Source organism: Pteropus vampyrus, unplaced genomic scaffold (genome assembly GCF_000151845.1).
Source record: "Pteropus vampyrus isolate Shadow unplaced genomic scaffold, Pvam_2.0 Scaffold10, whole genome shotgun sequence".
Classification (NCBI taxonomy): domain Eukaryota; kingdom Metazoa; phylum Chordata; class Mammalia; order Chiroptera; family Pteropodidae; genus Pteropus; species Pteropus vampyrus.
Genome location: NW_011888791.1, coordinates 8,414,470 through 8,433,161, shown reverse-complemented (window position 1 = coordinate 8,433,161; position 18,692 = coordinate 8,414,470). Strand labels below are relative to the sequence as shown.

Genomic DNA, 18,692 nt, shown 5'->3' with positions numbered 1-18,692 from the left:
AGGGGACTTTTATAACCACAAGCAGATTAAAATGTTTTTAATGCAGATTCAAAGAAATTGACAGATAAATAGTTTACCTAATCCCTCTTGTTCTTGCTTCTTCTTTACTATTGCACTTGCTTTAGCAAGTATTTTCTCCAGAAAATCCTACATATTCTTTGTTAACATTCCCCACTATAGTCTTAAATTTAGTAACAGCAGCTTAATTAAACACATTTTGCTCTAAACAGAAGATAATATAGTGCATGCTCTAACGTTTTTTCTCTTAACTTTCATATAGGTAATGATTCTAATATAGGTAAAAATCTAGAAACAAAATATTTTCTATATAATAGTATATGCTGTATTATATTACATCTAATAGTATGATTACATATATTATATTTTCTATATAATAGTATACACTATATTGCATAATATATAGTAGTGCAATTACATGTAATATACTATATTTAAGTTTCTTAAAATATTAAATAAATATGGCATATGCTATCTTTCATCTACTTTGTATTGTCTATAAGTATCCTAGTTTATTTCTCCAGTTAGCAATACATTAAATTCATAGCCATTGATCAACTTTAATTGTATTCTATTTCAATTCTTTTACTGAATTATTTATTAAACAAATATTTATTGAACACTAACTACATATCAGGCAGTGTGATAATTACTGAAAATATATACAGAAATTAAGTAATGTCTACACTCCATGATTACTCATTATAGTTTTCAAATAATTATAAGACAATATAACAACTGCTCTAAGAGATATTTTTAAAATTCAATATAATCACAGAATGCAAAGTACCTACACCTGAGGGAGATAAAAGTTTTCGCAGAGAAAATATTTAATTTAATTATTTAGGAAGGAGTGGAAGCTTCCTTGATGTCTACTAGCATTCAGAGAAAAGAGAAAAAAAATATTGCATTATAGTGGTAAAGAGTAAACCTTTTCCAGATTGTAAATAGACAGTCATAACTCCAAACAACAGGGTTGTACAGTATAAAGGAAAAATTTTATTCAACCATTAAATTATAATTCAAAAAATGTATAATGCATTTGTACATTTATCATATTTTAATAAGCTAATGTGTTCATACTAGCTTATAGTAAAACACCATCATCGTATGTTATTATTATTGATTCTAAATTAAATACATATTTAATTTCAAGGATAATAGTTAACCTTAATTGAAAGCTCATTTTTTATCTATTCAACAAATATTTATAAAATACTTCTCATAAGTCACTATGCCAGGTTATTCACATACATTATCTCCTCTAGAATAGTGTACTGGGTGTAGTTCATTAAGGTGGGCCTCTCAAAGCAGAGAGGAGAGTTGAAAAGTGTCACAGAGGGATCTGAAGGGACAAAAGGAAGGCATTAGCAGATATACATTATCTTAATTAATCTTCATTATAACACTTTATTTTCCGGAGTACTGTGCATAAAGTCACATAAATAGAAAGTAACTTGTTTGAACTCAGAGCCATCAGAAACAGATCCCATGTTCTTTTTCTTCAGCCACTATGCCCTGCTGCCTTACCTCAAAATATGAATAAGTAAAAGGATAAGCCCCAAGCTACCAAAGATATTGCAACACATATTACTGATAAAAGACTAATATCTAGATTATATAAAGGATCAATAAATAATAAACAACCCGAAAAGACTACAACAAACATTTGAAAGAGGGAAAACAAAAGATTAGTAAGCATAAAAATATACACAACCCTATTTCACTTCAGAGAAATGTATATTAAAACTACAATAAGATTCAATGTCACACCCTTCCAATTTGCAAAAATTAAATATAGCATATATTCAATATATTTATATAAATATTACTATATATAATATATATTATATACATTATATATACATTATAGATCCTTACTAGGTAGTGGGAAAGATATAGATCAATAGGAACCCTTACGTGCTTCTGGTTAAAATATAAATTCGTCCAACCATTTGAGAAAACTATTTGTGATTACCTACTGACATTAGAATATGACAATCTTCTATGACCCAAAAATTATTTTCCTAGGCCTAGCAATACTAATTCATATGCACATTAAAAGAAAACTAGAATTTGGACAGTAGAAATGATATGTGTGTATCTGCACAAGGAGTGGGGATAAAAATATCAAACTCGGAGCATAGATTTAAATGAAAGTCAAGGTATGGAGGGAAGAAAATTCTACCTGCCTTTACCTCTTAGCACCCCCAAACACTGATGGTAACACAGTCAGCCTTACACTACCCAAATAGCAGTATATAACATTTGGGGAAAAAGTAAATAAGAGCTAGAGATACTGATACACTGAATATGTGTTTATATAAGCCCAATTACAATTTTAAAATTATTTAAAATTAATAAAGTTTGCCTATTCATTGTCAAAAACACAAAACAAGAGTACTAATTTACACCATACCAAACCTGAGTCTTTACAGAGCTTTTCTCTGTCTACATCAATTCTGCTGAGTTCATCTACTTCCACTAATGACTCTCATGTAATCATATTCTCCACTGGATCAGACTATATATCTTATCTACCTGCCTACACAACTTCTCCAAACTTAATAAGTTTATTCGAACTTAATACATCAAAAGAACTCTTGACTCTACAACTTTTAACCACAACTTGCTTTTCCTTCAGGGGTCCCTAACTGTGTGTGACACTATCATTCTCCCTTTGCTTAAGCCCTCAAACATGTAGTCCTCTTTGATTCCCATCTTTCTTTCACACATGTTCATAATTTTTTTTTTTTTTTTACTTTAAAAGACAACATCATAACATCTCCTCCCCTACTTCCATCCTCACTCAAACTATCTTCCTCTTTGATCTTGACTACTATACTTCCAGACTGGCAGCTCTGCATTACCTCTCGCACCCCCACATTAATTATCCATAAGACAGCAAGAGTGCTGCTTTAAAATAAATTTAGCAAAGTCACTGCTCTGTTAAAAAAATCTTAATGGTCTCTCATTTCACCCAGAGTAAAGCCCAAAGGTTTTTACAAAAGTCTACAAGGCCCCTAAAACCTAGCTTTGGCAACCTCTCCTGTGTCACCTCTGCCATTTTTGTCCTTGCTTCCTTTGCCTCCTTGCTGTTTCTCAAACACAACATTAATTTTTTACCTTAGAGATGCAGATTTTGCTGTCTATGCCCATTTATCCACAATGTACCCATATAGCTCTCTCCTTAACTTCATTGTACTCTGCTCAAGTGTTATCTCTTCCAAGAAGACTTCCATACCTGTAGTTCATAATTAGCATTTATTTTCATCTGCTATTTCTTTCATTCATTCATTCATTCATTCACTCACTCACTCACTCTTCATTCATTTTAAAAATTCAAATAAAAATTAAATATCTTTCATGAGTTGATTTCAGTTTTAGGCCTTGAAAATACAATATAAACAATTAGATATAGATTTGGAAGAACATGTGCCAGATGTCATTTCTGGAATTCAATACCAACAATATATCCTTTGATATGTCTATATCTAATGGAAAAGCAAAATAGAAAAAGACACGCATGCATGCAAAGAAAAAGGGCATAAAAATATGTAAAGAAGCAAAGTTACCAAAATGCCTCCCCTCTGTCTTAGACTGAATTATGCCTGTAATACTTCAAGAGTCAATAATTTAGGGAAACCCATCTCTACACCCACATCTCCTAAAATGTGTTTGATTAGGTGGCTATCTTTATTGTTTTAATTATAAACCTGACAAGTAAGATACCATTTCAGTTTTCACAATTGCAAAATTGCTCTCCCCAGATATATTCTGCAACTATTAAATTAAGCAGCTTTCCATTAGCAAAACTGATTCACAACCATAATGACTCAAGAGGGAAGAGAGTAGGAAATAAGAAGGGAGTTACTATCACTTTCATTTCCTGAGACAGGTGATCAGAAATCAATGAGTGAGCTTTATTCTATAAACACTCACCAAAGTAAAAACAAGGCAAAAAAATCATTAAGTTTAAAAAGTAAATATATCTTCTTTTTATCTCTTAGAAATACATGCTGAATCTGTGGGGAAAAAAAAAAAAAAATCTATGGCTGTGCTACCCTGAACAAGCCTGGTCCCGTCTGATCTCGGAAGCTAAGCAGGGTTGGGCCTGGTTAGTACTTGGATGGGAGACCATCTAGGAAGACCAGGTGCTGTGGGAATAAAAAAAATAAATAAAAAATAAGAGATTGTAAACTGACAAGGTCCTTGCAATCTGTGAGGTCAACCATGGGTTGCCTCATCTAAAAAAAAAAAAAAAAAAGAAAGAAAGAAAAAGAAAACTCCCAATTAAATGATACAATTTAACTGACATAGGCTTATTTTATAGAGAGTAAGTATATATGGGCTACCCAGCAACAAATCTCTAAAGTACTCCAAAAAGTAAAAATTGAAGAATGTGAGTAGTATTTCTTTAAGCATGAGTTAAAGTAAAATCAACATGTCATCTACTAAGAAAAAGAAACATACATACATACATACATACATACATATATATATATATATATATATATATAGTCCTCATTTTATTGTGCTGCTCGTTTTTACACTTACCAGATAAGATGTTTTTTACAAATTGAAAGTTTATGGCAACCTTGAATCAAGCCTTTGGCATCATTATTCCAACAGCATTTGCTCATTTGCGTCTATGCCACATTTTTGTAATTCTCACAATATTTCAAACTTTTTTATTATTATTATATTTATTATGGTGATTTGGATCATATGACTATTTTTTATAGTCCCTAGGCTATATTTTACATCCCTGTGACTATTTCGTAAGCATCAAGTTGTACTTCTTAATCCTTTCCCCTTTCTCACCAAGTCCTCCAAGTCCCCTTTTACCTGACAACCATCAGTTTGTTCTCTGTATCTATAAGTCTATTTCTGTTTTATTTGTTCATTTATTTTGTTCTTTAAATTCCACATATAATAAAATCATATGGTATTTGTTCTCCATCAGACTTATTTCACTTAGCGTAATACCCTCTAGGTTCATTCATGTTGTCACAAATGGAAAGATTTCATTTTTTTAATGGCTGAGTAATATTTTATTATATATATATGGATATCTATATACCAACTCTTCTATATCTAATCTTCTATTGATGGGCACTTAGGTTGTTTCCATATCTTGGCTATTGTAAATAACTGCAATGAACATAGGGGTGCATGTATTGTCATGTATTGATATTTACTTATTCACCTAATCTTTTTTGAATCTGCACAATGCAGTTAGTCAGTCACATGTAAATATAATTATTAAATAGTTTTAAAATTGGTTCTTATAATTTCTAATTTTATTCCTCAAATTATGTATTTATTTTCAGTATTTCTTAACAAATATATAAAACCACTATTTTTTAATATATACTAACAGAATTAGGGAAATCATAACACATTAAGAAGAAAACATGAGGCAGGTATATGAGACATTTAAAGAAAACAAACAAACAGACCATCTTAATATCTAGACAACTGAAGTAAAGTTGTTTTGTTTTAATTGTATGTAATTAATTTAGATTTGGTTAGTTATTTTAACTTTCACTTTTTTTAGTAAATTATTTTGCCATATACAAAAATTTGGAGTTATGCAATCATTTTATTTATTTAAAAAATGAAGAAAAATTTAGTCTAAAAACCATGTGTTTCTGAGGCAGTTCCTCTACCTTTACCATGCAAACTAGACAGTGCCAAATCTCTACTTCACTCTCTTCTAGAATATGTTTTTCAGAATGATTGTTCCTCCTTCAGACCTGTACCAGGAGCTTGCTACACAAGAACAATGCTATATGAAGATGTCATCAGCAACTAGATCTACCTAGCATGGACAAAACATCGACCCCCCAAGGTATTGTTGATAGTCTTCTAAGGAAGAGTTGGCAAGAACATAAGAATTATAGAATATAGTTAATAAAACTGTATCCAAGTCTTCTACAGTTCATGATATATAAAAAGATCCAGCACAGTTTATCGGCTTCTTAGATCCAGCTTCTCATATGAGTCCACTCAAAGATAAAAATATGGGTGTCATAATGATGGAGTATAGAGTGAAGCAAAAACTAAAGATGTTAATTGCCTAACAAGACTTTGATTATTCTTTCTGTTTGAGCTAGAATACTTCATTTCATTACACTTCAGGCTAAGTGCAATGGTTTAAAAGCTTTTGCTTTTCATTAAGTGACAGTATGAGAAACGAGAGTGTGCATTTAATAGTATCATTATATTCTCCACGTTGTATATCTGAGATGTAATTATGGGAAATTTGAAATTAATAACATACTCAAGTCTTAAAATAACTTGTGATGACAGATAATACTTTCTACTCCTAAATGAGTATAAATGAGAAATACATGAATATACAACGTGCTTTATGATCTCATACTGTTTCCTTAATCTACTGTAAATCCATTGGCCTTAAGTAAAAGTCATGATGTTTTTATGCTGGCATAAAAAGCTTGTCACCCAAATAAAGCATCCTTCCCTTAGATCTAACTATTAGACTAGGGTGCTATAACTCCTAAATGAAGAAAGCTGTTAGTGTTTACAACAGTTAACTATCAAAATCAATAGATGCTTATTAAATGACAACAAATGGCTAGGGTAAATTATAATAGTTGCTGTGTGCTGTGGAACTTTCCTTATGGTTAAGAGCAAGCAGTTAATTTCATCAATGAGAAAATTCAACAGATAATTATAATCTCACTTTTGATAAAATATATCAAAATAAATAAACTCTAAATCTATTACTTAAAAATTTTAGTAAGCAAATACAATTTTAAAGACTTTTCTATAAATTATTGATAAAAGTTTTTAAATGTTCATATCAAACTTTTGGGACATACCAAAAGCAATCATAAGAGGAAAGTCATATCATTACAGGCCTTTCTCAAAAAAACAAGAACAATCCCAAATAAACAACCTAATGCTTCATCTTAAAAAAAATAGAAAAGGAAGAACAATAAAGCCTAAAATCAGAAGATGGAAAGAAGTAATCCAAATGAGAGTAGAAATAAATGAAATTAAAACAAAACAAACAAACAAAAAACAATAGAAAAAAATAAATGCAACAAAGAGCTGGTTCTTTGAGAAGGTTAATAAAATTGACAAACCCCTGTCCAGAGTCACTAAAGAAAAAAGAGAAAGGACACAAAGAAACAAAATTAGGGATGAAAAAGGAGAAATTATGACAGACACTGCAGAAATACAAAGGGTCATACGAAAATACCACAAAAAAATATATAACGCCAAATTTAATAACCTAGAAGAAATGGACCAGTACTTAGAAAGGTGCAACTCTCCTATACTGAATTAAGAAGAACTAGAAAATCTAAATAGACCGATCAGCAATATAGAAATTGAAACAATTATCAAAAATCTACCAAAAAGTATAAGTCCAGGACCAGATGGCTTCACCAGTGAATTCTACCAAACATTCAAATAAGATTTAATACATATTTCCCTAAAACTCTTCCAAAAAACCAAAGAGGAAGCAATGCTTCCCGACTCATTTTATAAGGCCAATATCTCCCTAATACTAAAACCTGGTAAAGATAATACAAAAAAAAAGAAAACTACACACCGATATCTCTCACAAACACAGATGCAAAAATCCTAAATAAGATACTAGAAAACTGAATTCAGCAACATATTAAAAAGATTATACACCATGATAAAGTGGGCTTCATCTCAGAGGCACAGGGATGGCTCAACATACGAAAATCGATTAATGTGATACACTACATAAACAAATTAAAAAATAAGAATCATATGATCATATCAATAGATGCAGAAAAAGCCTTCGACAATACAGCATCCATTTATGATCAAAACACTTTACAAAATTGGTATAGAAAAAAAGTACCTTAAAATAATAAAGGCCATATATGACAAGCCATCAGCCAACATTACACTTAATGGTGAAAAACGAAAAACCTTCCCTCTAAGATTAGTGAGTGTAATCAGACAAGAGAAAGATATAAAAGGCATCCAAATAGGAAACAAAGAAGTCAAATTGTCACTATTTGCGATGACATGATTCTCTATATAGAAAATCCTAAAGACTCCACAAGAACACTACTAGAAACCATAAGCAAATACAGTAAAATATCTGGATACAAAATCAACATTCAAAAATCCATAGCATTCCTATAATGAAGCATCAGAAAAAAAAAGTGGAAAAAAGAGTTCCTTTTGCAATTGCAATAAAAATAATAAAATATCTAGGAATATATTTAACATAACAAGTGAGAGATCTATATAATGAAAACTATAAGGCCCTATTAAAAGAAATTGAAGAAGATACAAAAATGGAAAGATATTCTGTGGTCTTGGATTGGAAGAATCAACATAGTTATAATAACCTTATTACCTAAAGCATTGTACAGTTTTAATGCAATCCCCATGAAAATCTTATTGGCATTTTTTAAAGAAATAGAACAAAAAAATCATCAGATTTGTATGGAAACAAAAAAGACCCTGAATCATAAAAGCCATCCTGAGAAAAAAGAATGAGGCTGGAGGCATCACTCTGCCCGACTTCAAATTATACTACAAAGTGACAGTAATCAAAACGACAAGGTATTGGCAGCAAAACAGATACATAGACCAGTTGAACAGAATCAAGAGTCCAGAAGTAAACCCTTATTTATATGGGCAGATAATTTCAACAAAAAAAAGTCAAAACATACAGTGGAGAAAGGAAAACCTCTTCAATAAATGGTACTGGAAAAACTGAAAGGTCACCTGCAAAAGAATGAAACTAAACTGTTGTCTACCACAACACACCAAAATTAACTCAAAATAGGTTAAAGACCTGAATATAAGACCTGAAACAATAAAATGCATAGAAGAAAACATAGGAACAAAACTCAAGGACCTTGGACTTAAAGAGGATTTTATGAATTTGACCTCAAAGGCAAGGAAAGTAAAAGCAAAAATAAATCAATGGGACTACATCAAACTAAAAAGCTTCTGCTCAGCAAAAAAAATCATCAACAAGGTAAAGAGACAACCATCCGAATAGGAAAATATATTTGCAAGCAAAGCCTCTGATAAGGGCCTAATATCCAAAACATGCAAAGAACTCATATAACTCAATAACAACAAACAAACAAATGATCCAATTAAAAAATGGGCAGAGGACCTGAACAGACACTTCTCCCAAAAAGACATACAAATGGCCAGAAAACATATGAAAGTATGTTCAACATTGCTAGCTATTAGGGAAATGCAAATCAAAACCACGATGATATATCATCTCACACCTGTTAGAATAGCTATAATCAATAGGACAAGTAATAATAAATGTTGGAGGATGTGGAGAAAAAGGAACCCTCAAACACTGCTGATGGGACTGCAAATTGGTACAGCCACTATGGAAAACAGTATGGAGGTTCCTCAAAAAACTAAGAATTGACCTACCATATGATCCAGCAATCCCTCAATTGGGTATTTACCCCAAAGACTTGAAAACCCATATCCAAAAAGATATTTGTACACCGATATTCATAGCAGCATTATTCACGGTGTCCAAGACATTGAAGCAACAGAAGTGTCCTACAATAGATTATTGGCTAAAGAAGCAGTGGTACATATATACAATGTAATATTACTCAGCCATAAGAAGAGATGAAATACTGCCATTTGCGACAACATGGATAGACCTTGAGATAATCATGCTAAGCAAAATAAGTGAGATAGAAAAATTTGAATATAACATATCACTTATTTGTGGGATATAAACCTATATAGCAACAAACAAACAAAGAATCACAGACATGGACAATGGACTAATGGTTATTAGAGGGTAGTGGGAGATGGGGGAGGTGTGAGGTAGATGGGGTATAAGGGCTTAAATATGTTGTGACAGAAAGAAATCTAACTACAGGCAGTGAACCCACAATGCAATATATATATGCCCTACTGGTGAATTATACACTTGAAACTTACTGGATTTCATTAACCAATGTCGCCATAATAAAAATACATACATACATACATACATAAAATTTAAAAGTTTTTAAATGTTGATGGCCAAATCAAGAATTAGCATGCTCTATTTCTGACCAGGTGATTGAGCAGTAGTCTAACAAGAAAGTTTAATCTGAAGATAGAAAGAAAGGTTTCAGTGTGTAATTCTAGGGCTTCCTAGCAAGACATCTTATCATTATTTATCAGTACTATTTTTTAGTAGAAATGTTTCTTTGTTGACCCTTGGTCAATGGTAAAGAGCTCTTTGAAAGAGATATTTGTTATTTTAGTATGCTAAATTCCACATTGCTAGGTACACATCTAAAAAAATAAATAGCTAGATAGAAATAGTTAGATGACAGATTAGATGATAGATAGATGATAGATCGATAGATAGATGATGATGGTAGATGATAGATAGATAGATAGATAGATAGATAGATAGATAGATAGATAGATAGATGATAGATAGATGATAGAGAAATAGATAGATAAGTGGTAGATAGGTTAGACAGACAGACAGATAGACAGATAGACAATAAATAGGTAAAGATAGATGAATAGATATAGAAATATAGCTTTTCTTTGGTCTTGTGAAGCTTCTTATTGTCTTATTATTCCCATCTAAGTTACCTCTATTTCTTTCTCAAATTCCAATGGCCTAGCGCTGCCATTATACTATTACAGTCTTTTGAAATTTTATAAGGTGAATACTGTGGTCCTTGACAAAATAATCTTTTAAGTGATTATAAGTAAAGGTTACAGATACTTAAGACAAAATAATCCTAATAAGTGATGATAGTAAGGTTATAGGATACACAGTTAATATACAGACCCAATTGTTTTCTTATATGCCAGTTGTGAATGTAAATTGGTACAGCCACTATGGAAAATAGCACGGAGAGTTCTCAAAAAGTTAAGAATAGAATTACCATATGATCCAGCAATCCTTCTTCTGGAGACCTATCTCAAAAATTTGAAAACTTTTATCCGTAAAAATATATGCACCTCTATGTTCAATGCAGCATTATTCATGGTGGCCAAGACATGGAAATAACTGAAGTGCATTTCCATAGGTGATTGGGTAAAGAAAATGTCATATGTATATACGATGAAATATTATTCAGCCATAAGAAAATATGAAAAAATAGCATTCTCACCAGGAGTGTATGAGGGTTCTTTTTTTTCCCACAACCTATCCAACACATTATTACTTGTCTTGTTGATGATAGCCATTCTAACAGGTGTGAGGTGGTACCTCATTGTTGTTTTGATTTGCATTTCCCTAATAGCTAGTAAAGTTGAGCATCTTTTCATATGTCTGTTGACTGTATGTCTTCTTCAGAGAAATGCGTGTTTAGGTTCTCTGCCTATTTTTTAATTTTTTGTTTTTTGTTGTTGAGTTGTATGAGTTCTTTATATATTTTGGCTATTAGCCCCTTATGAGAGGCATTGTTTGAAAACATCTTCTCCCATGAAGTTGCTTGCCTCTTCGCTTAGCTGATGGTTTCTTTTGCTGTGCAGAAGCTTTTTAGTTTGATATAGTCCCATTCATTTATTTTTGCTTTTACTTCCCTTGCCTTTGAGGTCAAATTCATAAAATCCTCTCTAAATCCAAGGTCCATAGTTAAGTACCTATGTCATATTCTATGCAACTTATTGTTTCAGGTCCTATATTTAAGTCTTTGATTCATTTTGAGTTCATTTTTGCATATGGAAATTGATAGCAGTCTAGTTTCATTCTTTTGCATGTGGGTTTCCAATTTCCCCAGCACCATTTGAAGAGGATTTATTTTCTCCATTATATATTTTGGGCTCCTTTGCGGAAAATTATTTGTCCATATATATGTGAGTTTATTTCTGGGCTTTTAATTCTCTTCCATTGGTCTGTGTGTTTGTTTCTCTATCAATACCATGCCGTTTTGATTACTGTCACTTTGTAGTATACTTTGAAGTTAAGCAGTGATACCTCTGGCCTTGTTCTCTTCTCAGGATTGCTTTGGCTATTCAGGGTCTTTTGTGATTCCATATCAATCTGATGACCTTTTTGTTCTATTTCTTTAAAAAATGACATTGAAATTTTGAAGGGGATTGCATTAATTTTATATATTGCTTTGGATAATATGGTCATTTTAATTATGGAGAACCATGTATTTCCTCCTCCATTTTCTAACCAACTCATATTCTAGAGCCATTAATCCTCTGAAAAATATTGGAAGCTCTTGCCTTTACTTCCGTGCCTCCTGCCAAAGGAACAGGCGTTTTGTTGTGTGTTTTTCCTGGCTAATGAGATGGAGAGTCTGCCACCTGTTGGCCAGTGTTTTCCTGCTGAACAGGGTATATGTTACTGAGTGGCCAAGCTGTGTTCTAGAAACTAGGTTTACCAGTTATGAAGCCTGTTTTTTATTTCTGTTTTCTGTGTCCAGTTCTCAGTTGGTTCATAGATCAGAGAAGAGTATGCCCACTGAGCATGCCCTCAAGCCCATACAACATCAAAGAAATTTTGATTCTTTTGATTTTTTTTTAAGTCAGTATAGAGTTAGAGAGTATAGAAACATATTCCTACATTTGCCACTCATCTCTAAGGGAAAAGTGAAGGAAAAAGCTCTCATTTTCAAATTTATAGAACTGTCATTATTTTCTTCAACCTACCTGTCCTGTTTCCATGGCTGGTTCCCATCTCCAAAACCATTACTTGCTTTCCAAAATTTTATCACATATTTAATTGGAAGAAAGAACAGGTAGAATTGATGCAGACTTGGTTGGAAGTGAACAAGCTTTGCTGAGGAGAATATTGGGAAAAAAGCACCATAATAAATAAATTAAATAATTAAAAGAAGACCCTAAAGAAGCTGCTTGCTGCATATGCAATAACTTTTCTTTTTCTGAACCTCTTCCTAAAAGTAATAAATATAAAATATAAAAATACTGTAAAAGTAACGTATCCTTGTCATCTTTGAATACATGAGAGAAAACTTTAATGTAAAGAGTAAAACAGTTAAATTTATATCAAACTGGATATATATATTCTAGACATATTTTTATAGCCCCTTACATAAACGTAAGGTAGATGAATGAAAATATCACAAGTACTTTCTGGAATAGGTGTGCTAACAACAAGTGTTAATTTAACTTGACCGATAAAGTGTTGTTAGTGCCTGGCCTTCCTGTATATTTAATTGAACCAAAATAACTTGTGGAGGGTGGCTTATCATTATAATGAATGTGATAGAGGGGAGCAAGTGAAGCAGAGTTCAAGATAGCAGGAAATAAAAGGCATAGAGAACTAGTGAGCCAGAAAGGGGAATTGAAACAGATCTGATGTAGCACTAATCAGCAGTGAGTGAAGTAATGAACTAGGAAAGAGATGGGGTTTTAGTTATAGCCCACCAAATGGAAATGAGAAATTTCTCGATGTTCCATATGGTCTATAATTCAAATGCTTTGTGCCTTCAGGTTAGAATTTTCAAACAGATAACAGATGTAGAAAAAGACTAAAAATTTCATGCACACATCATGATGGTTAGCTTTCGAAATCTCAGGGCTTGCGTGTAAACTCCTCATTTAAGAACTAGGATTTAAAATAAAGCCTGTCAGACCTCAGGCAGAACTCCAGTTGAGAAAAAGAGTTCTAGGTTAATAATAGCTTTATTTTTACATACCAATTCAAATGGTACAAAACAGCTCTAGGGATGTTAACATGACAGCAACAATTCAAGAGCTATGGGGTTCAAAAGAACATTTTTTGCCAAATGGCCTTTTGCTAAAGAAAATAATTTAAACTGAGGACCTTGATATGGAGAGATTAATTCTGTGTACAACTGAACAATAATGTCCAATATGTCAAAATATCAATTTTATCTTAAAGGAAAAGAAACAGAAATTTTCTCTAATGACAGACCCTTACCATCTTTTATATGTCAGAACTAAAAGAATTATTAAATTTTCAAGAGCAAAACTTAAGTGATTTCATATACATTTGTGAGGTCCTATGTGGTACACCAACATGACTTAGATGTGAACTCCTCCCCCACCATCAAACTTAGAATCAAGTAGAGATAACATTTGCACCCAAATAAATAATCGAAAATTTTAGAATGGCTAGAGACCCCACAGACATACTAAGTAGATATGGAAATGCTGAAAGTAGAACGATATTTATCCAATAGGAGGAATAAAGTCAACATCTTAGAAAGGTGGCATTTTAACTGGGCTTGTGATAAAATTCCATGTGGTATTTCAGAACACAAGTTTGAGTCCCAGTTCTGCTCTATACTCGCTTTGTGATATGAGCCAAGTTACTCAACCTCTCTAAGACTCAAGTCTGAATTTATAAAGTGAGAAAATAAATTCTCTATATCATAGGTTTCTTGTAGGCGTAAAAAGAGATAATACATATAAAACTCTTTCCTAGTATGTAGTAGGTAGTATAGGGAAAACTCCCTCTCCTCATGTTACTGCTTTGAACAAAATATAGGAACATTTAGTGTTATTTCCACCCTTTTGGAGGATTAGGAGAAAGGTTTTTACTCCTCCACTTCTCAATTACTTCTTCCTATGAGATTAGAGTTAATAGATAATCTTGAAATAAAGATAATTGATCCCCTGTGGCCTGAATTTCTTATTCTCTTTCTCTCTCTCTCTCTCTCTCTCTCTCTCTCTCCCCACCCCCCCTTGCTTTCAGCAATAAAACAGATTCTCCTCATTTCTGCTTCCAGTAATTCCATACCCTTATTTGCCTAATAACTTCATGGTTATGTGAGGCAAGGTGTGGTCCTTCCCATTGGCTGCCAGGCCAAGTGTCAGCTTTGCAGATCCTTGTCCCTAGATTTAGGGTGGGAGCAGCATTAGGAAGGCTCCTTTTAACTTTGGGAGGAATGTTATTCTCCAGACCAGCTTTATCATGTATTTTCCATATGAATTTTATTTAGTTTTCTGTTGGTCTGGAAACTAAAGAAGAAGGTTGATCAATTGTATCCTCAAAATCTGAATTATTAGGTGGTACCTTGGAAGCTCTGAATAATCAGAAGGGTATGAGCTCATAAAATATAGGCTCTAAAATGAAAAGAACAAGGCACGTACATTTGTGTGAAAGAATGGCTCTTCATGGTGGAATATGCGAGAAACCCTTGGCTTAGGTTTCTGCCTCCTTTCTCCTTGAAAGAACAAAATATGATTTTCCCTCTCACTTTAGTTTGCTTAAAACATATAAGATTAAAACATCCAAGCTCCTTTTTTTGTATAATTAGCTAATTTTTTTGAGATATCTGTTTTCACAAATACTATGAGAATGTTTATCTCTGTACAGACAGTTTTGAAGAATCTAAAATCACCAACGAAAGGATACTTCAATCTTTGCTACAAAGAGAAACATTCCTACACATTTCAGCTAACTGTACCATTAAAAAAATAGTATGGAAGCCACCTCCACCACCTGTGCAAAAAACACTAAAATGCATCCCCGTGCTGTGCTCCCCAAGATCACTTACGGAGTGTACTGTAAGCACTGATTGCCTATATCTGAGGAAAAAGCTCTGTATCTCTACTTGTTCATATCATATTCCTTGACTTCGCTTGTCCATGGCAGCTGAAAGTGTCTCCTTAAATTTTATGCCCTAGGAGCCTTGCTTTCCTTACCCTTGTCTCATTCCTGCTTAGTCAACTTGTCAAAAATCTGTCAGGTATTAAGAAAATACTTGTTTTACCTTTTACTGACATTTTCAATGTCCTTGGCTCTCTTGGGTGAAAGCTTTCTAGATCGAACTTAATCTTCATCCTCAATTACTGATGCTCATGCAGAACCTACATGTTAATACTTTATCAAGATCATAGTCAGCAAAAATATTCTAGACAGAATACTTTATTTATAGTATTATAAAACGGGCTTGGATTTTGTTCTCCACTCCTTTAAATTTGTACCTTAAGGATTTAAAACTATAGACTGCATATATACCTCAGCTATTGAGAGTAGAAACCTAAATGTTCTTAAATTTACATGATATGTAATTCAGGGCACTAGGAAAGGCCTTGGCAATTGGATCTAGCTTAATGTCAAATATCCTAAAATCCTATCATTATTTTTGATACATTTTTTCTAACACACAATTGGCTCTCTCTGGTTTGATTGTCAGAAAAAAAAAAATTAGTCTAGATATGTATTTTGCAATGTGTTCTTTTGTAGAGTTCACTCTACATTTATTAAAGTTAGAGAACCAAGTAGCATTTGAAACATTTCTGTGTCTATGACAATTAATGGAGTTTATGTAGATAAAATCATTTCCAGGAAAATGAGATATATCCATGATCACTGACAAAGAATTCTGGCATAGAACTGTCCATTTTTCCATGTGTTGCAATGGACCTAAACTAACTTTAAGAAAAAGACTCTAGAAATGTACTTGGATCATTCCCTTTTCTTCTATTCAGGTACACATCCTGATTAAGTTCCATACATTTCCTATACTATCTATTGTAATCTCTGTCAAGATTATTGTCAAAGCATATATAACTGATTTAATCAGCAACAAATAAAATTGAGACTTCAAGTTCATAACAGATGAAGTAAACTTTGTTTTAAAAAACCTTTATCAAAAGTCCAGCTACTCATAAGAGATATCATTTATGGAGGATTTCCTATAGAAATAAATATCAATTTCCCTTGCTGTTGTGAATTTTACTTTTGGATGAAACCAAAACTATGTTCCTAGAAACCTATTATATAGTCTCCTCAAAAAAAAATTATATTTGCTGAAAATTGCCCTTAGCATTATCAGTCAGTTTGAAGACTGATGAGAAACTATGGTATAACAGTTGTTGTATTTATTATAGTAATATTATTAGGGATCTATCAACTACAATACTTGCTTTTCTGAGTATGAAGACTATGGGAAAATCCCCACCTCCACAAACACACACACAACAGGTCTCACTCAGTTTCAGAGATATCTGTTTCTTTTCATTCTTTAGTTGCTAATGTTTGTGAATTGAAACTGTGTCTTTATTTTGTCTGTTAGAAATTTTGATGAGCGAATTTATATTTTACTGCTATTAATTTAAACTATAGGAACAACCAATGGATCTACTGGTCAAATATTGGCCAATTACAAATTTCATGGTTTTTCTAATTAATTTTACTAACAGTGGATTGATTTCTTTAATGCGATTGAATTTTTATAGAACTGAACACTATTAACACTGTAGAGATCATAATTCCAGTCCAATCTTGTACTTTATAATTGAAGATATGAAGAATGGAGAATTTCAAAACTTTTCAAATATTAGAGAGTTGGTTATAAATAGTAGGAATAGAATCCCAATGCCTACTATTAGACCAGTATTTTCTCCACTACTCTGCACTGTATCTAAGTAGAACGTATTTTCCACTTATACTCAGAAATGACGTACAATTTGAATTGTACAAATTTCACTCTTAAAAAATGTGTCATCACTTTTAAACTTTTGAAAATATTTAAATGTTCTTTAATTTCTGGAGGAATATTAAACTATGAGACACCCCAAATTTACACCGAAAGATACTTTATATAACTTACGGGGAAAAGTCTACTTTAAAATATCCTGAATATGACTTATTTTTTTAATTATTCTCTAATTTTTGTATTTTCTTCTTAAAATTTAAAATTTGTATCTAATTGATCTTTCAAAGCAACAACAAAAAAGGTGTCAATCATGTTTATGATTGATGTAACCCAGTCAAAGAAAAGAGGTCTGAGACAAAATCTGCAGTGGAAAAAAAAAAATTACATAATCTTCTCCCCATCTTGCCATTATCATGTAGTAGCAAGAAATATTTTTCTTCTACATCAATTCGTTGAATACAAAGCCATGATAAATTTTTCATACTACCAGTTAAATTTCAATAGTTAAATTCACTATTAATTTTAGTTACTCCTAACCATCCACCTTTCCAAAGTCATCTGCTGTTTTACTTAATTGTGTTTCTTCTGCCACAGTCACATGGGTCTAATATTTATAATTCTCCAAAAAATGATTCCTTGTCTCTAGTTATGAAACTATTGCCAACTTACTAGATGACTTTGGATGAGTCTCTTACAATACTATGCCTTTGTGTCTTTATTTATAAAATGAGGGAAATAAATGATCTACAATCCATTCTTGCTTCAAGAATCTGTGAAAATACTATTATTTCCAAACTTTCAGAATAAAATATTATTTTCCACCATTCTACTTACACATTCTTCAAAGTTTTATTTACTCTAAGAAACCTAGCTCTTTCTTGATCTTTCCAAAAGTTGAAGGAGAATCATATGCCAATCACATCATGACTTCTACATGGCTGACAGTGATTGTAAAATGTCAGATATTTTAATTCTAATTTCAGAGTACTTAAATTGGGGCAGGGGGTGGGAATGTGACTTACTTAGAATAAATGAAATATGATATCACTTTCTACAATCACTTCTCCATTCTCTTGTAGTGTATTGTTTATTACTTCATTATATCATCAATCTCTGATTATCTCCTAAATGAAATTTTGTGTTTTCGACTCTTTATGAACTTTCACTAAAATAGATTATGTCTTTTTCACATTTTTTTTAAATTTCCCAAGTTATTTAGTGACTCTTTTCCTATGTGGATATTTAAAATAAATTTGTGAAATTAAACCTTTTAAATATATTTCGATCTTATCTATTCACCTATAATTATCGACAAAGTTTAGA

General features: G+C 32.1%; 1 pseudogene; it reads left to right on the top strand.

Moving 5' to 3' along the window:
* The first annotated feature begins 4,065 nt into the window (after positions 1-4,065).
* Positions 4,066-4,184, top strand: LOC111731167 (annotated as a pseudogene).
* The last annotated feature ends 14,508 nt before the right edge of the window (positions 4,185-18,692 follow it).